Here is a 19,432-nt window from a genome sequence, read left to right on the forward strand (position 1 = left end):
ATCCCTATGTACTTGTGGAGATCTGAGAGGATGTGATTGGTATATGAAACACGAATAAACTTCCACCTCCGGAGGGGTCAAAAAAATGTATTTTCGTTGTCGGCAGGATTCTAACCTGCGCGGGAAGATCCCAATGGATTTCTAGTCCATCGCCTTAACCACTCGGCCACGACAACTGTGACAGTAGAATTGTTTGTTAGAAGTGAAGGGCCCGGCAGGCATAGCCTACAGCAAACGATGATTTAATAACTGAAGGATAATGTAGTAACTCACTATAATGCATTAACTTCATGAAATGTTCCCCTCATTCAGTTGTTATTAAGTACTGCTTTTTCTTATTTTCTTTGCCCAGCTCCAGAAGGTTGAGAGGGTTAATTTACTAATTGTTATTTCACTGTGTGAAGTTGTTATTTCATCTTCTGATTATTACTGCAAAGCAGCATGACTCCTGCGCGAGAGGCGCTAAACAACTGTCAGAAGTGGGATTTGAACCCACGCCTCCAGGGGAGACTGCGACCTGAACGCAGCGCCTTAGACCGCTCGGCCATCCTGACTGCTGGACAGTAACTGGGTTTCGGGTTAAAGAGTAGAAGACCAGTAAATGACCAGTAAATAAAGACCAGTAAATGCACGATACTGACTTGCACTTTCAATAGTCATTTGTTTTTATCAATTACAAGCTCCAGTCATTGATTTAACCTCAATATGGCCTTCAATGGGAAACGCGTAGAAAATCGTCATTGATTGAGCGCTAAAGTGGCCTCAGAATATGGACATTCTGATATAAATGATCAAATTGCTCAGATAAGACCGAAAAGGTGTCTGGAAGTATCAGCAACCATCAGGGTAAGAGTGACAACAGGTCCACATGGGGGAAATCTTAACAAATGGCTTAATGGGTATTTGCAGCGCAATCTTGTTTTTATTTATTTTTAGGGTTTAACAAGGCAGCTGACCTGTGACCTGTGGCTTGACTTTAGATGCGGCGACTTCGATTATCCTGAAGACTATATTTTTGTTCTTCCCGCCAATACAATCCACTGACAACGACCGACGAGTTGTGCCTTCCGAGATGCCTTTTGTTATTTGCCTGTTTGGGAAATTGCGCGATTCTTGCAATTCTCTTTCAGCCTCTCATCAACTAGCTGTTTTTGCAGAATGTTACAAATACGATAGTTATTCACTAGTCATATTAACTAGGTGTTATTTCCATTACCGTAAGTCATTTATTTATCAACTGGTTTTCAACAAAGCAGCATGACATGCAGGCGCTAAAGAGTTGTCAGAAGTGGATGTCGAACACACGCCTCCAGGGGAGACTGCGACCTGAATGGCTTAATGGTTATTTTCAACGCAATCGTGTTTTTATTATATTTTTCGGGTTTAACAAGGCATCTCACCTATGACGTGTGGCTTGACTTTAGATGCGGCGAGTTCGATTACCCTGCAGACTATAAAAGTGTCTTCAGAATATGGCCATTTTGACATGAATATAAAAATCCCTCAGATAGGACCAAAAAAGTGTCTGGAGCAATCCGTCAGGGTAAGAGTGACAACAGGTCCACATGTCAAAATGGGGGAAATCTTAGCAAAAGGCTTAATGGTTATTCATGAGAATCCTGTTGTTGTATTTTTGAGTGTATCATGGGATCTCACCTGAAATCTGTGGCTTGCCCACAAACCTGTAACCTATGCTACTGTTGCCTATAGAGCTAGAAGGATGGATAACCAGGTGTGTAAATGTGTGAGGTGAGATAGATGGCCTGCAGTCCTATCCCAAATGGACACCTGATCCCTATGTACTTGTGGAGATCTGAGAGGATGTGATTGGTATATGAAACACGAATAAACTTCCACCTCCGGAGGGGTCAAAAAAATGTATTTTCGTTGTCGGCAGGATTCGAACCTGCGCGGGAAGATCCCAATGGATTTCTAGTCCATCGCCTTAACCACTCGGCCACGACAACTGTGACAGTAGAATTGTTTGTTAGAAGTGAAGGGCCCGGCAGGCATAGCCTACAGCAAACGATAATTTAATAACTGAAGGATAATGTAGTAACTCACTATAATGCATTAACTTCATGAAATGTTCCCCTCATTCAGTTGTTATTAAGTACTGCTTTTTCTTATTTTCTTTGCCCAGCTCCAGAAGGTTGAGAGGGATAATTTACTAATTGTTATTTCACTGTGTGAAGTTGTTATTTCATCTTCTGATTATTACTGCAAAGCAGCATGACTCCTGCGCGAGAGGCGCTAAACAACTGTCAGAAGTGGGATTTGAACCCACGCCTCCAGGGGAGACTGCGACCTGAACGCAGCGCCTTAGACCGCTCGGCCATCCTGACTGCTGGACAGTAACTGGGTTTCGGGTTAAAGAGTAGAAGACCAGTAAATGACCAGTAAATAAAGACCAGTAAATGCACGATACTGACTTGCACTTTCAATAGTCATTTGTTTTTATCAATTACAAGCTCCAGTCATTGATTTAACCTCAATATGGCCTTCAATGGGAAACGCGTAGAAAATCGTCATTGATTGAGCGCTAAAGTGGCCTCAGAATATGGACATTCTGATATAAATGATCAAATTGCTCAGATAAGACCGAAAAGGTGTCTGGAAGTATCAGCAACCATCAGGGTAAGAGTGACAACAGGTCCACATGGGGGAAATCTTAACAAATGGCTTAATGGGTATTTGCAGCGCAATCTTGTTTTTATTTATTTTTAGGGTTTAACAAGGCAGCTGACCTGTGACCTGTGGCTTGACTTTAGATGCGGCGACTTCGATTATCCTGAAGACTATATTTTTGTTCTTCCCGCCAATACAATCCACTGACAACGACCGACGAGTTGTGCCTTCCGAGATGCCTTTTGTTATTTGCCTGTTTGGGAAATTGCGCGATTCTTGCAATTCTCTTTCAGCCTCTCATCAACTAGCTGTTTTTGCAGAATGTTACAAATACGATAGTTATTCACTAGTCATATTAACTAGGTGTTATTTCCATTACCGTAAGTCATTTATTTATCAACTGGTTTTCAACAAAGCAGCATGACATGCAGGCGCTAAAGAGTTGTCAGAAGTGGATGTCGAACACACGCCTCCAGGGGAGACTGCGACCTGAATGGCTTAATGGTTATTTTCAACGCAATCGTGTTTTTATTATATTTTTCGGGTTTAACAAGGCATCTCACCTATGACGTGTGGCTTGACTTTAGATGCGGCGAGTTCGATTACCCTGCAGACTATAAGAGTGTCTTCAGAATATGGCCATTTTGACATGAATATAAAAACCCCTCAGATAGGACCAAAAAAGTGTCTGGAGCAATCCGTCAGGGTAAGAGTGACAACAGGTCCACATGTCAAAATGGGGGAAATCTTAGCAAAAGGCTTAATGGTTATTCATGAGAATCCTGTTGTTGTATTTTTGAGTGTATCATGGGATCTCACCTGAAATCTGTGGCTTGCCCACAAACCTGTAACCTATGCTACTGTTGCCTATAGAGCTAGAAGGATGGATAACCAGGTGTGTAAATGTGTGAGGTGAGATAGATGGCCTGCAGTCCTATCCCAAATGGACACCTGATCCCTATGTACTTGTGGAGATCTGAGAGGATGTGATTGGTATATGAAACACGAATAAACTTCCACCTCCGGAGGGGTCAAAAAAATGTATTTTCGTTGTCGGCAGGATTCGAACCTGCGCGGGAAGATCCCAATGGATTTCTAGTCCATCGCCTTAACCACTCGGCCACGACAACTGTGACAGTAGAATTGTTTGTTAGAAGTGAAGGGCCCGGCAGGCATAGCCTACAGCAAACGATAATTTAATAACTGAAGGATAATGTAGTAAGTCACTATAATGCATTAACTTCATGAAATGTTCCCCTCATTCAGTTGTTATTAAGTACTGCTTTTTCTTATTTTCTTTGTCCAGCTCCAGAAGGTTGAGAGGGATAATTTACTAATTGTTATTTCACTGTGTGAAGTTGTTATTTCATCTTCTGATTATTACTGCAAAGCAGCATGACTCCTGCGCGAGAGGCGCTAAACAACTGTCAGAAGTGGGATTTGAACCCACGCCTCCAGGGGAGACTGCGACCTGAACGCAGCGCCTTAGACCGCTCGGCCATCCTGACTGCTGGACAGTAACTGGGTTTCGGGTTAAAGAGTAGAAGACCAGTAAATGACCAGTAAATAAAGACCAGTAAATGCACGATACTGACTTGCACTTTCAATAGTCATTTGTTTTTATCAATTACAAGCTCCAGTCATTGATTTAACCTCAATATGGCCTTCAATGGGAAACGCGTAGAAAATCGTCATTGATTGAGCGCTAAAGTGGCCTCAGAATATGGACATTCTGATATAAATGATCAAATTGCTCAGATAAGACCGAAAAGGTGTCTGGAAGTATCAGCAACCATCAGGGTAAGAGTGACAACAGGTCCACATGGGGGAAATCTTAACAAATGGCTTAATGGGTATTTGCAGCGCAATCTTGTTTTTATTTATTTTTAGGGTTTAACAAGGCAGCTGACCTGTGACCTGTGGCTTGACTTTAGATGCGGCGACTTCGATTATCCTGAAGACTATATTTTTGTTCTTCCCGCCAATACAATCCACTGACAACGACCGACGAGTTGTGCCTTCCGAGATGCCTTTTGTTATTTGCCTGTTTGGGAAATTGCGCGATTCTTGCAATTCTCTTTCAGCCTCTCATCAACTAGCTGTTTTTGCAGAATGTTACAAATACGATAGTTATTCACTAGTCATATTAACTAGGTGTTATTTCCATTACCGTAAGTCATTTATTTATCAACTGGTTTTCAACAAAGCAGCATGACATGCAGGCGCTAAAGAGTTGTCAGAAGTGGATGTCGAACACACGCCTCCAGGGGAGACTGCGACCTGAATGGCTTAATGGTTATTTTCAACGCAATCGTGTTTTTATTATATTTTTCGGGTTTAACAAGGCATCTCACCTATGACGTGTGGCTTGACTTTAGATGCGGCGAGTTCGATTACCCTGCAGACTATAAAAGTGTCTTCAGAATATGGCCATTTTGACATGAATATAAAAATCCCTCAGATAGGACCAAAAAAGTGTCTGGAGCAATCCGTCAGGGTAAGAGTGACAACAGGTCCACATGTCAAAATGGGGGAAATCTTAGCAAAAGGCTTAATGGTTATTCATGAGAATCCTGTTGTTGTATTTTTGAGTGTATCATGGGATCTCACCTGAAATCTGTGGCTTGCCCACAAACCTGTAACCTATGCTACTGTTGCCTATAGAGCTAGAAGGATGGATAACCAGGTGTGTAAATGTGTGAGGTGAGATAGATGGCCTGCAGTCCTATCCCAAATGGACACCTGATCCCTATGTACTTGTGGAGATCTGAGAGGATGTGATTGGTATATGAAACACGAATAAACTTCCACCTCCGGAGGGGTCAAAAAAATGTATTTTCGTTGTCGGCAGGATTCGAACCTGCGCGGGAAGATCCCAATGGATTTCTAGTCCATCGCCTTAACCACTCGGCCACGACAACTGTGACAGTAGAATTGTTTGTTAGAAGTGAAGGGCCCGGCAGGCATAGCCTAGAGCAAACGATAATTTAATAACTGAAGGATAATGTAGTAAGTCACTATAATGCATTAACTTCATGAAATGTTCCCCTCATTCAGTTGTTATTAAGTACTGCTTTTTCTTATTTTCTTTGTCCAGCTCCAGAAGGTTGAGAGGGATAATTTACTAATTGTTATTTCACTGTGTGAAGTTGTTATTTCATCTTCTGATTATTACTGCAAAGCAGCATGACTCCTGCGCGAGAGGCGCTAAACAACTGTCAGAAGTGGGATTTGAACCCACGCCTCCAGGGGAGACTGCGACCTGAACGCAGCGCCTTAGACCGCTCGGCCATCCTGACTGCTGGACAGTAACTGGGTTTCGGGTTAAAGAGTAGAAGACCAGTAAATGACCAGTAAATAAAGACCAGTAAATGCACGATACTGACTTGCACTTTCAATAGTCATTTGTTTTTATCAATTACAAGCTCCAGTCATTGATTTAACCTCAATATGGCCTTCAATGGGAAACGCGTAGAAAATCGTCATTGATTGAGCGCTAAAGTGGCCTCAGAATATGGACATTCTGATATAAATGATCAAATTGCTCAGATAAGACCGAAAAGGTGTCTGGAAGTATCAGCAACCATCAGGGTAAGAGTGACAACAGGTCCACATGGGGGAAATCTTAACAAATGGCTTAATGGGTATTTGCAGCGCAATCTTGTTTTTATTTATTTTTAGGGTTTAACAAGGCAGCTCACCTGTGACCTGTGGCTTGACTTTAGATGCGGCGACTTCGATTATCCTGAAGACTATATTTTTGTTCTTCCCGCCAATACAATCCACTGACAACGACCGACGAGTTGTGCCTTCCGAGATGCCTTTTGTTATTTGCCTGTTTGGGAAATTGCGCGATTCTTGCAATTCTCTTTCAGCCTCTCATCAACTAGCTGTTTTTGCAGAATGTTACAAATACGATAGTTATTCACTAGTCATATTAACTAGGTGTTATTTCCATTACCGTAAGTCATTTATTTATCAACTGGTTTTCAACAAAGCAGCATGACATGCAGGCGCTAAAGAGTTGTCAGAAGTGGATGTCGAACACACGCCTCCAGGGGAGACTGCGACCTGAATGGCTTAATGGTTATTTTCAACGCAATCGTGTTTTTATTATATTTTTCGGGTTTAACAAGGCATCTCACCTATGACGTGTGGCTTGACTTTAGATGCGGCGAGTTCGATTACCCTGCAGACTATAAAAGTGTCTTCAGAATATGGCCATTTTGACATGAATATAAAAATCCCTCAGATAGGACCAAAAAAGTGTCTGGAGCAATCCGTCAGGGTAAGAGTGACAACAGGTCCACATGTCAAAATGGGGGAAATCTTAGCAAAAGGCTTAATGGTTATTCATGAGAATCCTGTTGTTGTATTTTTGAGTGTATCATGGGATCTCACCTGAAATCTGTGGCTTGCCCACAAACCTGTAACCTATGCTACTGTTGCCTATAGAGCTAGAAGGATGGATAACCAGGTGTGTAAATGTGTGAGGTGAGATAGATGGCCTGCAGTCCTATCCCAAATGGACACCTGATCCCTATGTACTTGTGGAGATCTGAGAGGATGTGATTGGTATATGAAACACGAATAAACTTCCACCTCCGGAGGGGTCAAAAAAATGTATTTTCGTTGTCGGCAGGATTCGAACCTGCGCGGGAAGATCCCAATGGATTTCTAGTCCATCGCCTTAACCACTCGGCCACGACAACTGTGACAGTAGAATTGTTTGTTAGAAGTGAAGGGCCCGGCAGGCATAGCCTACAGCAAACGATAATTTAATAACTGAAGGATAATGTAGTAAGTCACTATAATGCATTAACTTCATGAAATGTTCCCCTCATTCAGTTGTTATTAAGTACTGCTTTTTCTTATTTTCTTTGTCCAGCTCCAGAAGGTTGAGAGGGATAATTTACTAATTGTTATTTCACTGTGTGAAGTTGTTATTTCATCTTCTGATTATTACTGCAAAGCAGCATGACTCCTGCGCGAGAGGCGCTAAACAACTGTCAGAAGTGGGATTTGAACCCACGCCTCCAGGGGAGACTGCGACCTGAACGCAGCGCCTTAGACCGCTCGGCCATCCTGACTGCTGGACAGTAACTGGGTTTCGGGTTAAAGAGTAGAAGACCAGTAAATGACCAGTAAATAAAGACCAGTAAATGCACGATACTGACTTGCACTTTCAATAGTCATTTGTTTTTATCAATTACAAGCTCCAGTCATTGATTTAACCTCAATATGGCCTTCAATGGGAAACGCGTAGAAAATCGTCATTGATTGAGCGCTAAAGTGGCCTCAGAATATGGACATTCTGATATAAATGATCAAATTGCTCAGATAAGACCGAAAAGGTGTCTGGAAGTATCAGCAACCATCAGGGTAAGAGTGACAACAGGTCCACATGGGGGAAATCTTAACAAATGGCTTAATGGGTATTTGCAGCGCAATCTTGTTTTTATTTATTTTTAGGGTTTAACAAGGCAGCTCACCTGTGACCTGTGGCTTGACTTTAGATGCGGCGACTTCGATTATCCTGAAGACTATATTTTTGTTCTTCCCGCCAATACAATCCACTGACAACGACCGACGAGTTGTGCCTTCCGAGATGCCTTTTGTTATTTGCCTGTTTGGGAAATTGCGCGATTCTTGCAATTCTCTTTCAGCCTCTCATCAACTAGCTGTTTTTGCAGAATGTTACAAATACGATAGTTATTCACTAGTCATATTAACTAGGTGTTATTTCCATTACCGTAAGTCATTTATTTATCAACTGGTTTTCAACAAAGCAGCATGACATGCAGGCGCTAAAGAGTTGTCAGAAGTGGGTGTCGAACACACGCCTCCAGGGGAGACTGCGACCTGAATGGCTTAATGGTTATTTTCAACGCAATCGTGTTTTTATTATATTTTTCGGGTTTAACAAGGCATCTCACCTATGACGTGTGGCTTGACTTTAGATGCGGCGAGTTCGATTACCCTGCAGACTATAAAAGTGTCTTCAGAATATGGCCATTTTGACATGAATATAAAAATCCCTCAGATAGGACCAAAAAAGTGTCTGGAGCAATCCGTCAGGGTAAGAGTGACAACAGGTCCACATGTCAAAATGGGGGAAATCTTAGCAAAAGGCTTAATGGTTATTCATGAGAATCCTGTTGTTGTATTTTTGAGTGTATCATGGGATCTCACCTGAAATCTGTGGCTTGCCCACAAACCTGTAACCTATGCTACTGTTGCCTATAGAGCTAGAAGGATGGATAACCAGGTGTGTAAATGTGTGAGGTGAGATAGATGGCCTGCAGTCCTATCCCAAATGGACACCTGATCCCTATGTACTTGTGGAGATCTGAGAGGATGTGATTGGTATATGAAACACGAATAAACTTCCACCTCCGGAGGGGTCAAAAAAATGTATTTTCGTTGTCGGCAGGATTCGAACCTGCGCGGGAAGATCCCAATGGATTTCTAGTCCATCGCCTTAACCACTCGGCCACGACAACTGTGACAGTAGAATTGTTTGTTAGAAGTGAAGGGCCCGGCAGGCATAGCCTACAGCAAACGATAATTTAATAACTGAAGGATAATGTAGTAAGTCACTATAATGCATTAACTTCATGAAATGTTCCCCTCATTCAGTTGTTATTAAGTACTGCTTTTTCTTATTTTCTTTGTCCAGCTCCAGAAGGTTGAGAGGGATAATTTACTAATTGTTATTTCACTGTGTGAAGTTGTTATTTCATCTTCTGATTATTACTGCAAAGCAGCATGACTCCTGCGCGAGAGGCGCTAAACAACTGTCAGAAGTGGGATTTGAACCCACGCCTCCAGGGGAGACTGCGACCTGAACGCAGCGCCTTAGACCGCTCGGCCATCCTGACTGCTGGACAGTAACTGGGTTTCGGGTTAAAGAGTAGAAGACCAGTAAATGACCAGTAAATAAAGACCAGTAAATGCACGATACTGACTTGCACTTTCAATAGTCATTTGTTTTTATCAATTACAAGCTCCAGTCATTGATTTAACCTCAATATGGCCTTCAATGGGAAACGCGTAGAAAATCGTCATTGATTGAGCGCTAAAGTGGCCTCAGAATATGGACATTCTGATATAAATGATCAAATTGCTCAGATAAGACCGAAAAGGTGTCTGGAAGTATCAGCAACCATCAGGGTAAGAGTGACAACAGGTCCACATGGGGGAAATCTTAACAAATGGCTTAATGGGTATTTGCAGCGCAATCTTGTTTTTATTTATTTTTAGGGTTTAACAAGGCAGCTCACCTGTGACCTGTGGCTTGACTTTAGATGCGGCGACTTCGATTATCCTGAAGACTATATTTTTGTTCTTCCCGCCAATACAATCCACTGACAACGACCGACGAGTTGTGCCTTCCGAGATGCCTTTTGTTATTTGCCTGTTTGGGAAATTGCGCGATTCTTGCAATTCTCTTTCAGCCTCTCATCAACTAGCTGTTTTTGCAGAATGTTACAAATACGATAGTTATTCACTAGTCATATTAACTAGGTGTTATTTCCATTACCGTAAGTCATTTATTTATCAACTGGTTTTCAACAAAGCAGCATGACATGCAGGCGCTAAAGAGTTGTCAGAAGTGGATGTCGAACACACGCCTCCAGGGGAGACTGCGACCTGAATGGCTTAATGGTTATTTTCAACGCAATCGTGTTTTTATTATATTTTTCGGGTTTAACAAGGCATCTCACCTATGACGTGTGGCTTGACTTTAGATGCGGCGAGTTCGATTACCCTGCAGACTATAAAAGTGTCTTCAGAATATGGCCATTTTGACATGAATATAAAAATCCCTCAGATAGGACCAAAAAAGTGTCTGGAGCAATCCGTCAGGGTAAGAGTGACAACAGGTCCACATGTCAAAATGGGGGAAATCTTAGCAAAAGGCTTAATGGTTATTCATGAGAATCCTGTTGTTGTATTTTTGAGTGTATCATGGGATCTCACCTGAAATCTGTGGCTTGCCCACAAACCTGTAACCTATGCTACTGTTGCCTATAGAGCTAGAAGGATGGATAACCAGGTGTGTAAATGTGTGAGGTGAGATAGATGGCCTGCAGTCCTATCCCAAATGGACACCTGATCCCTATGTACTTGTGGAGATCTGAGAGGATGTGATTGGTATATGAAACACGAATAAACTTCCACCTCCGGAGGGGTCAAAAAAATGTATTTTCGTTGTCGGCAGGATTCGAACCTGCGCGGGAAGATCCCAATGGATTTCTAGTCCATCGCCTTAACCACTCGGCCACGACAACTGTGACAGTAGAATTGTTTGTTAGAAGTGAAGGGCCCGGCAGGCATAGCCTACAGCAAACGATAATTTAATAACTGAAGGATAATGTAGTAAGTCACTATAATGCATTAACTTCATGAAATGTTCCCCTCATTCAGTTGTTATTAAGTACTGCTTTTTCTTATTTTCTTTGTCCAGCTCCAGAAGGTTGAGAGGGATAATTTACTAATTGTTATTTCACTGTTTGAAGTTGTTATTTCATCTTCTGATTATTACTGCAAAGCAGCATGACTCCTGCGCGAGAGGCGCTAAACAACTGTCAGAAGTGGGATTTGAACCCACGCCTCCAGGGGAGACTGCGACCTGAACGCAGCGCCTTAGACCGCTCGGCCATCCTGACTGCTGGACAGTAACTGGGTTTCGGGTTAAAGAGTAGAAGACCAGTAAATGACCAGTAAATAAAGACCAGTAAATGCACGATACTGACTTGCACTTTCAATAGTCATTTGTTTTTATCAATTACAAGCTCCAGTCATTGATTTAACCTCAATATGGCCTTCAATGGGAAACGCGTAGAAAATCGTCATTGATTGAGCGCTAAAGTGGCCTCAGAATATGGACATTCTGATATAAATGATCAAATTGCTCAGATAAGACCGAAAAGGTGTCTGGAAGTATCAGCAACCATCAGGGTAAGAGTGACAACAGGTCCACATGGGGGAAATCTTAACAAATGGCTTAATGGGTATTTGCACCGCAATCTTGTTTTTATTTATTTTTAGGGTTTAACAAGGCAGCTGACCTGTGACCTGTGGCTTGACTTTAGATGCGGCGACTTCGATTATCCTGAAGACTATATTTTTGTTCTTCCCGCCAATACAATCCACTGACAACGACCGACGAGTTGTGCCTTCCGAGATGCCTTTTGTTATTTGCCTGTTTGGGAAATTGCGCGATTCTTGCAATTCTCTTTCAGCCTCTCATCAACTAGCTGTTTTTGCAGAATGTTACAAATACGATAGTTATTCACTAGTCATATTAACTAGGTGTTATTTCCATTACCGTAAGTCATTTATTTATCAACTGGTTTTCAACAAAGCAGCATGACATGCAGGCGCTAAAGAGTTGTCAGAAGTGGATGTCGAACACACGCCTCCAGGGGAGACTGCGACCTGAATGGCTTAATGGTTATTTTCAACGCAATCGTGTTTTTATTATATTTTTCGGGTTTAACAAGGCATCTCACCTATGACGTGTGGCTTGACTTTAGATGCGGCGAGTTCGATTACCCTGCAGACTATAAGAGTGTCTTCAGAATATGGCCATTTTGACATGAATATAAAAATCCCTCAGATAGGACCAAAAAAGTGTCTGGAGCAATCCGTCAGGGTAAGAGTGACAACAGGTCCACATGTCAAAATGGGGGAAATCTTAGCAAAAGGCTTAATGGTTATTCATGAGAATCCTGTTGTTGTATTTTTGAGTGTATCATGGGATCTCACCTGAAATCTGTGGCTTGCCCACAAACCTGTAACCTATGCTACTGTTGCCTATAGAGCTAGAAGGATGGATAACCAGGTGTGTAAATGTGTGAGGTGAGATAGATGGCCTGCAGTCCTATCCCAAATGGACACCTGATCCCTATGTACTTGTGGAGATCTGAGAGGATGTGATTGGTATATGAAACACGAATAAACTTCCACCTCCGGAGGGGTCAAAAAAATGTATTTTCGTTGTCGGCAGGATTCGAACCTGCGCGGGAAGATCCCAATGGATTTCTAGTCCATCGCCTTAACCACTCGGCCACGACAACTGTGACAGTAGAATTGTTTGTTAGAAGTGAAGGGCCCGGCAGGCATAGCCTACAGCAAACGATAATTTAATAACTGAAGGATAATGTAGTAAGTCACTATAATGCATTAACTTCATGAAATGTTCCCCTCATTCAGTTGTTATTAAGTACTGCTTTTTCTTATTTTCTTTGTCCAGCTCCAGAAGGTTGAGAGGGATAATTTACTAATTGTTATTTCACTGTGTGAAGTTGTTATTTCATCTTCTGATTATTACTGCAAAGCAGCATGACTCCTGCGCGAGAGGCGCTAAACAACTGTCAGAAGTGGGATTTGAACCCACGCCTCCAGGGGAGACTGCGACCTGAACGCAGCGCCTTAGACCGCTCGGCCATCCTGACTGCTGGACAGTAACTGGGTTTCGGGTTAAAGAGTAGAAGACCAGTAAATGACCAGTAAATAAAGACCAGTAAATGCACGATACTGACTTGCACTTTCAATAGTCATTTGTTTTTATCAATTACAAGCTCCAGTCATTGATTTAACCTCAATATGGCCTTCAATGGGAAACGCGTAGAAAATCGTCATTGATTGAGCGCTAAAGTGGCCTCAGAATATGGACATTCTGATATAAATGATCAAATTGCTCAGATAAGACCGAAAAGGTGTCTGGAAGTATCAGCAACCATCAGGGTAAGAGTGACAACAGGTCCACATGGGGGAAATCTTAACAAATGGCTTAATGGGTATTTGCAGCGCAATCTTGTTTTTATTTATTTTTAGGGTTTAACAAGGCAGCTCACCTGTGACCTGTGGCTTGACTTTAGATGCGGCGACTTCGATTATCCTGAAGACTATATTTTTGTTCTTCCCGCCAATACAATCCACTGACAACGACCGACGAGTTGTGCCTTCCGAGATGCCTTTTGTTATTTGCCTGTTTGGGAAATTGCGCGATTCTTGCAATTCTCTTTCAGCCTCTCATCAACTAGCTGTTTTTGCAGAATGTTACAAATACGATAGTTATTCACTAGTCATATTAACTAGGTGTTATTTCCATTACCGTAAGTCATTTATTTATCAACTGGTTTTCAACAAAGCAGCATGACATGCAGGCGCTAAAGAGTTGTCAGAAGTGGATGTCGAACACACGCCTCCAGGGGAGACTGCGACCTGAATGGCTTAATGGTTATTTTCAACGCAATCGTGTTTTTATTATATTTTTCGGGTTTAACAAGGCATCTCACCTATGACGTGTGGCTTGACTTTAGATGCGGCGAGTTCGATTACCCTGCAGACTATAAAAGTGTCTTCAGAATATGGCCATTTTGACATGAATATAAAAATCCCTCAGATAGGACCAAAAAAGTGTCTGGAGCAATCCGTCAGGGTAAGAGTGACAACAGGTCCACATGTCAAAATGGGGGAAATCTTAGCAAAAGGCTTAATGGTTATTCATGAGAATCCTGTTGTTGTATTTTTGAGTGTATCATGGGATCTCACCTGAAATCTGTGGCTTGCCCACAAACCTGTAACCTATGCTACTGTTGCCTATAGAGCTAGAAGGATGGATAACCAGGTGTGTAAATGTGTGAGGTGAGATAGATGGCCTGCAGTCCTATCCCAAATGGACACCTGATCCCTATGTACTTGTGGAGATCTGAGAGGATGTGATTGGTATATGAAACACGAATAAACTTCCACCTCCGGAGGGGTCAAAAAAATGTATTTTCGTTGTCGGCAGGATTCGAACCTGCGCGGGAAGATCCCAATGGATTTCTAGTCCATCGCCTTAACCACTCGGCCACGACAACTGTGACAGTAGAATTGTTTGTTAGAAGTGAAGGGCCCGGCAGGCATAGCCTACAGCAAACGATAATTTAATAACTGAAGGATAATGTAGTAAGTCACTATAATGCATTAACTTCATGAAATGTTCCCCTCATTCAGTTGTTATTAAGTACTGCTTTTTCTTATTTTCTTTGTCCAGCTCCAGAAGGTTGAGAGGGATAATTTACTAATTGTTATTTCACTGTGTGAAGTTGTTATTTCATCTTCTGATTATTACTGCAAAGCAGCATGACTCCTGCGCGAGAGGCGCTAAACAACTGTCAGAAGTGGGATTTGAACCCACGCCTCCAGGGGAGACTGCGACCTGAACGCAGCGCCTTAGACCGCTCGGCCATCCTGACTGCTGGACAGTAACTGGGTTTCGGGTTAAAGAGTAGAAGACCAGTAAATGACCAGTAAATAAAGACCAGTAAATGCACGATACTGACTTGCACTTTCAATAGTCATTTGTTTTTATCAATTACAAGCTCCAGTCATTGATTTAACCTCAATATGGCCTTCAATGGGAAACGCGTAGAAAATCGTCATTGATTGAGCGCTAAAGTGGCCTCAGAATATGGACATTCTGATATAAATGATCAAATTGCTCAGATAAGACCGAAAAGGTGTCTGGAAGTATCAGCAACCATCAGGGTAAGAGTGACAACAGGTCCACATGGGGGAAATCTTAACAAATGGCTTAATGGGTATTTGCAGCGCAATCTTGTTTTTATTTATTTTTAGGGTTTAACAAGGCAGCTCACCTGTGACCTGTGGCTTGACTTTAGATGCGGCGACTTCGATTACCCTGAAGACTATATTTTTGTTCTTCCCGCCAATACAATCCACTGACAACGACCGACGAGTTGTGCCTTCCGAGATGCCTTTTGTTATTTGCCTGTTTGGGAAACTGCGCGATTCTTGCAATTCTCTTTCAGCCTCTCATCAACTAGCTGTTTTTGCAGAATGTTACAAATACGATAGTTATTCACTAGTCATATTAACTAGGTGTTATTTCCAGTACCGTAAGTCATTTATTTATCAACTGGTTTTCAACAAAGCAGCATGACATGCAGGCGCTAAAGAGTTGTCAGAAGTGGATGTCGAACACACGCCTCCAGGGGAGACTGCGACCTGAATGGCTTAATGGTTATTTTCAACGCAATCGTGTTTTTATTATATTTTTCGGGTTTAACAAGGCATCTCACCTATGACGTGTGGCTTGACTTTAGATGCGGCGAGTTCGATTACCCTGCAGACTATAAAAGTGTCTTCAGAATATGGCCATTTTGACATGAATATAAAAATCCCTCAGATAGGACCAAAAAAGTGTCTGGAGCAATCCGTCAGGGTAAGAGTGACAACAGGTCCACATGTCAAAATGGGGGAAATCTTAGCAAAAGGCTTAATGGTTATTCATGAGAATCCTGTTGTTGTATTTTTGAGTGTATCATGGGATCTCACCTGAAATCTGTGGCTTGCCCACAAACCTGTAACCTATGCTACTGTTGCCTATAGAGCTAGAAGGATGGATAACCAGGTGTGTAAATGTGTGAGGTGAGATAGATGGCCTGCAGTCCTATCCCAAATGGACACCTGATCCCTATGTACTTGTGGAGATCTGAGAGGATGTGATTGGTATATGAAACACGAATAAACTTCCACCTCCGGAGGGGTCAAAAAAATGTATTTTCGTTGTCGGCAGGATTCGAACCTGCGCGGGAAGATCCCAATGGATTTCTAGTCCATCGCCTTAACCACTCGGCCACGACAACTGTGACAGTAGAATTGTTTGTTAGAAGTGAAGGGCCCGGCAGGCATAGCCTAGAGCAAACGATAATTTAATAACTGAAGGATAATGTAGTAAGTCACTATAATGCATTAACTTCATGAAATGTTCCCCTCATTCAGTTGTTATTAAGTACTGCTTTTTCTTATTTTCTTTGTCCAGCTCCAGAAGGTTGAGAGGGATAATTTACTAATTGTTATTTCACTGTGTGAAGTTGTTATTTCATCTTCTGATTATTACTGCAAAGCAGCATGACTCCTGCGCGAGAGGCGCTAAACAACTGTCAGAAGTGGGATTTGAACCCACGCCTCCAGGGGAGACTGCGACCTGAACGCAGCGCCTTAGACCGCTCGGCCATCCTGACTGCTGGACAGTAACTGGGTTTCGGGTTAAAGAGTAGAAGACCAGTAAATGACCAGTAAATAAAGACCAGTAAATGCACGATACTGACTTGCACTTTCAATAGTCATTTGTTTTTATCAATTACAAGCTCCAGTCATTGATTTAACCTCAATATGGCCTTCAATGGGAAACGCGTAGAAAATCGTCATTGATTGAGCGCTAAAGTGGCCTCAGAATATGGACATTCTGATATAAATGATCAAATTGCTCAGATAAGACCGAAAAGGTGTCTGGAAGTATCAGCAACCATCAGGGTAAGAGTGACAACAGGTCCACATGGGGGAAATCTTAACAAATGGCTTAATGGGTATTTGCAGCGCAATCTTGTTTTTATTTATTTTTAGGGTTTAACAAGGCAGCTCACCTGTGACCTGTGGCTTGACTTTAGATGCGGCGACTTCGATTATCCTGAAGACTATATTTTTGTTCTTCCCGCCAATACAATCCACTGACAACGACCGACGAGTTGTGCCTTCCGAGATGCCTTTTGTTATTTGCCTGTTTGGGAAATTGCGCGATTCTTGCAATTCTCTTTCAGCCTCTCATCAACTAGCTGTTTTTGCAGAATGTTACAAATACGATAGTTATTCACTAGTCATATTAACTAGGTGTTATTTCCATTACCGTAAGTCATTTATTTATCAACTGGTTTTCAACAAAGCAGCATGACATGCAGGCGCTAAAGAGTTGTCAGAAGTGGATGTCGAACACACGCCTCCAGGGGAGACTGCGACCTGAATGGCTTAATGGTTATTTTCAACGCAATCGTGTTTTTATTATATTTTTCGGGTTTAACAAGGCATCTCACCTATGACGTGTGGCTTGACTTTAGATGCGGCGAGTTCGATTACCCTGCAGACTATAAAAGTGTCTTCAGAATATGGCCATTTTGACATGAATATAAAAATCCCTCAGATAGGACCAAAAAAGTGTCTGGAGCAATCCGTCAGGGTAAGAGTGACAACAGGTCCACATGTCAAAATGGGGGAAATCTTAGCAAAAGGCTTAATGGTTATTCATGAGAATCCTGTTGTTGTATTTTTGAGTGTATCATGGGATCTCACCTGAAATCTGTGGCTTGCCCACAAACCTGTAACCTATGCTACTGTTGCCTATAGAGCTAGAAGGATGGATAACCAGGTGTGTAAATGTGTGAGGTGAGATAGATGGCCTGCAGTCCTATCCCAAATGGACACCTGATCCCTATGTACTTGTGGAGATCTGAGAGGATGTGATTGGTATATGAAACACGAATAAACTTCCACCTCCGGAGGGGTCAAAAAAATGTAATTTCGTTGTCGGCAGGATTCGAACCTGCGCGGGAAGATCCCAATGGATTTCTAGTCCATCGCCTTAACCACTCGGCCACGACAACTGTGACAGTAGAATTGTTTGTTAGAAGTGAAGGGCCCGGCAGGCATAGCCTAGAGCAAAAGATAATTTAATAACTGAAGGATAATGTAGTAAGTCACTATAATGCATTAACTTCATGAAATGTTCCCCTCATTCAGTTGTTATTAAGTACTGCTTTTTCTTATTTTCTTTGTCCAGCTCCAGAAGGTTGAGAGGGATAATTTACTAATTGTTATTTCACTGTGTGAAGTTGTTATTTCATCTTCTGATTATTACTGCAAAGCAGCATGACTCCTGCGCGAGAGGCGCTAAACAACTGTCAGAAGTGGGATTTGAACCCACGCCTCCAGGGGAGACTGCGACCTGAACGCAGCGCCTTAGACCGCTCGGCCATCCTGACTGCTGGACAGTAACTGGGTTTCGGGTTAAAGAGTAGAAGACCAGTAAATGACCAGTAAATAAAGACCAGTAAATGCACGATACTGACTTGCACTTTCAATAGTCATTTGTTTTTATCAATTACAAGCTCCAGTCATTGATTTAACCTCAATATGGCCTTCAATGGGAAACGCGTAGAAAATCGTCATTGATTGAGCGCTAAAGTGGCCTCAGAATATGGACATTCTGATATAAATGATCAAATTGCTCAGATAAGACCGAAAAGGTGTCTGGAAGTATCAGCAACCATCAGGGTAAGAGTGACAACAGGTCCACATGGGGGAAATCTTAACAAATGGCTTAATGGGTATTTGCAGCGCAATCTTGTTTTTATTTATTTTTAGGGTTTAACAAGGCAGCTGACCTGTGACCTGTGGCTTGACTTTAGATGCGGCGACTTCGATTATCCTGAAGACTATATTTTTGTTCTTCCCGCCAATACAATCCACTGACAACGACCGACGAGTTGTGCCTTCCGAGATGCCTTTTGTTATTTGCCTGTTTGGGAAATTGCGCGATTCTTGCAATTCTCTTTCAGCCTCTCATCAACTAGCTGTTTTTGCAGAATGTTACAAATACGATAGTTATTCACTAGTCATATTAACTAGGTGTTATTTCCATTACCGTAAGTCATTTATTTATCAACTGGTTTTCAACAAAGCAGCATGACATGCAGGCGCTAAAGAGTTGTCAGAAGTGGATGTCGAACACACGCCTCCAGGGGAGACTGCGACCTGAATGGCTTAATGGTTATTTTCAACGCAATCGTGTTTTTATTATATTTTTCGGGTTTAACAAGGCATCTCACCTATGACGTGTGGCTTGACTTTAGATGCGGCGAGTTCGATTACCCTGCAGACTATAAAAGTGTCTTCAGAATATGGCCATTTTGACATGAATATAAAAATCCCTCAGATAGGACCAAAAAAG

General features: G+C 42.2%; 22 non-coding genes across 22 annotated transcripts; all 22 read right to left on the minus strand.

Moving 5' to 3' along the window:
* Nucleotides 1-94: 94 nt before the first annotated feature.
* On the minus strand, nucleotides 95-176 carry trnas-aga (transfer RNA serine (anticodon AGA)). Its single transcript has one exon. It is a non-coding gene; the product is annotated as a tRNA-Ser (tRNA).
* A 295-nt stretch (nucleotides 177-471) lies between these two features.
* trnal-cag (transfer RNA leucine (anticodon CAG)) lies at nucleotides 472-554 on the minus strand. Its single transcript has one exon. It is a non-coding gene; the product is annotated as a tRNA-Leu (tRNA).
* Nucleotides 555-1,885: 1,331 nt separating this feature from the next.
* trnas-aga (transfer RNA serine (anticodon AGA)) lies at nucleotides 1,886-1,967 on the minus strand. Its single transcript has one exon. It is a non-coding gene; the product is annotated as a tRNA-Ser (tRNA).
* Nucleotides 1,968-2,262: 295 nt separating this feature from the next.
* Nucleotides 2,263-2,345, minus strand: trnal-cag (transfer RNA leucine (anticodon CAG)). The gene has a single exon. It is a non-coding gene; the product is annotated as a tRNA-Leu (tRNA).
* Nucleotides 2,346-3,676: 1,331 nt separating this feature from the next.
* Nucleotides 3,677-3,758, minus strand: trnas-aga (transfer RNA serine (anticodon AGA)). Its single transcript has one exon. It is a non-coding gene; the product is annotated as a tRNA-Ser (tRNA).
* Nucleotides 3,759-4,053: 295 nt separating this feature from the next.
* On the minus strand, nucleotides 4,054-4,136 carry trnal-cag (transfer RNA leucine (anticodon CAG)). Its single transcript has one exon. It is a non-coding gene; the product is annotated as a tRNA-Leu (tRNA).
* A 1,331-nt stretch (nucleotides 4,137-5,467) lies between these two features.
* Nucleotides 5,468-5,549, minus strand: trnas-aga (transfer RNA serine (anticodon AGA)). The gene has a single exon. It is a non-coding gene; the product is annotated as a tRNA-Ser (tRNA).
* A 295-nt stretch (nucleotides 5,550-5,844) lies between these two features.
* Nucleotides 5,845-5,927, minus strand: trnal-cag (transfer RNA leucine (anticodon CAG)). Its single transcript has one exon. It is a non-coding gene; the product is annotated as a tRNA-Leu (tRNA).
* A 1,331-nt stretch (nucleotides 5,928-7,258) lies between these two features.
* trnas-aga (transfer RNA serine (anticodon AGA)) lies at nucleotides 7,259-7,340 on the minus strand. The gene has a single exon. It is a non-coding gene; the product is annotated as a tRNA-Ser (tRNA).
* Nucleotides 7,341-7,635: 295 nt separating this feature from the next.
* Nucleotides 7,636-7,718, minus strand: trnal-cag (transfer RNA leucine (anticodon CAG)). Its single transcript has one exon. It is a non-coding gene; the product is annotated as a tRNA-Leu (tRNA).
* A 1,331-nt stretch (nucleotides 7,719-9,049) lies between these two features.
* Nucleotides 9,050-9,131, minus strand: trnas-aga (transfer RNA serine (anticodon AGA)). Its single transcript has one exon. It is a non-coding gene; the product is annotated as a tRNA-Ser (tRNA).
* A 295-nt stretch (nucleotides 9,132-9,426) lies between these two features.
* Nucleotides 9,427-9,509, minus strand: trnal-cag (transfer RNA leucine (anticodon CAG)). Its single transcript has one exon. It is a non-coding gene; the product is annotated as a tRNA-Leu (tRNA).
* A 1,331-nt stretch (nucleotides 9,510-10,840) lies between these two features.
* trnas-aga (transfer RNA serine (anticodon AGA)) lies at nucleotides 10,841-10,922 on the minus strand. Its single transcript has one exon. It is a non-coding gene; the product is annotated as a tRNA-Ser (tRNA).
* A 295-nt stretch (nucleotides 10,923-11,217) lies between these two features.
* trnal-cag (transfer RNA leucine (anticodon CAG)) lies at nucleotides 11,218-11,300 on the minus strand. Its single transcript has one exon. It is a non-coding gene; the product is annotated as a tRNA-Leu (tRNA).
* A 1,331-nt stretch (nucleotides 11,301-12,631) lies between these two features.
* On the minus strand, nucleotides 12,632-12,713 carry trnas-aga (transfer RNA serine (anticodon AGA)). The gene has a single exon. It is a non-coding gene; the product is annotated as a tRNA-Ser (tRNA).
* A 295-nt stretch (nucleotides 12,714-13,008) lies between these two features.
* Nucleotides 13,009-13,091, minus strand: trnal-cag (transfer RNA leucine (anticodon CAG)). The gene has a single exon. It is a non-coding gene; the product is annotated as a tRNA-Leu (tRNA).
* Nucleotides 13,092-14,422: 1,331 nt separating this feature from the next.
* Nucleotides 14,423-14,504, minus strand: trnas-aga (transfer RNA serine (anticodon AGA)). The gene has a single exon. It is a non-coding gene; the product is annotated as a tRNA-Ser (tRNA).
* Nucleotides 14,505-14,799: 295 nt separating this feature from the next.
* Nucleotides 14,800-14,882, minus strand: trnal-cag (transfer RNA leucine (anticodon CAG)). Its single transcript has one exon. It is a non-coding gene; the product is annotated as a tRNA-Leu (tRNA).
* Nucleotides 14,883-16,213: 1,331 nt separating this feature from the next.
* On the minus strand, nucleotides 16,214-16,295 carry trnas-aga (transfer RNA serine (anticodon AGA)). Its single transcript has one exon. It is a non-coding gene; the product is annotated as a tRNA-Ser (tRNA).
* Nucleotides 16,296-16,590: 295 nt separating this feature from the next.
* On the minus strand, nucleotides 16,591-16,673 carry trnal-cag (transfer RNA leucine (anticodon CAG)). Its single transcript has one exon. It is a non-coding gene; the product is annotated as a tRNA-Leu (tRNA).
* Nucleotides 16,674-18,004: 1,331 nt separating this feature from the next.
* On the minus strand, nucleotides 18,005-18,086 carry trnas-aga (transfer RNA serine (anticodon AGA)). The gene has a single exon. It is a non-coding gene; the product is annotated as a tRNA-Ser (tRNA).
* Nucleotides 18,087-18,381: 295 nt separating this feature from the next.
* trnal-cag (transfer RNA leucine (anticodon CAG)) lies at nucleotides 18,382-18,464 on the minus strand. The gene has a single exon. It is a non-coding gene; the product is annotated as a tRNA-Leu (tRNA).
* Nucleotides 18,465-19,432: the final 968 nt, after the last annotated feature.

This window comes from Salvelinus alpinus, chromosome 38 (assembly GCF_045679555.1).
Source record: "Salvelinus alpinus chromosome 38, SLU_Salpinus.1, whole genome shotgun sequence".
NCBI lineage: Eukaryota > Metazoa > Chordata > Actinopteri > Salmoniformes > Salmonidae > Salvelinus > Salvelinus alpinus.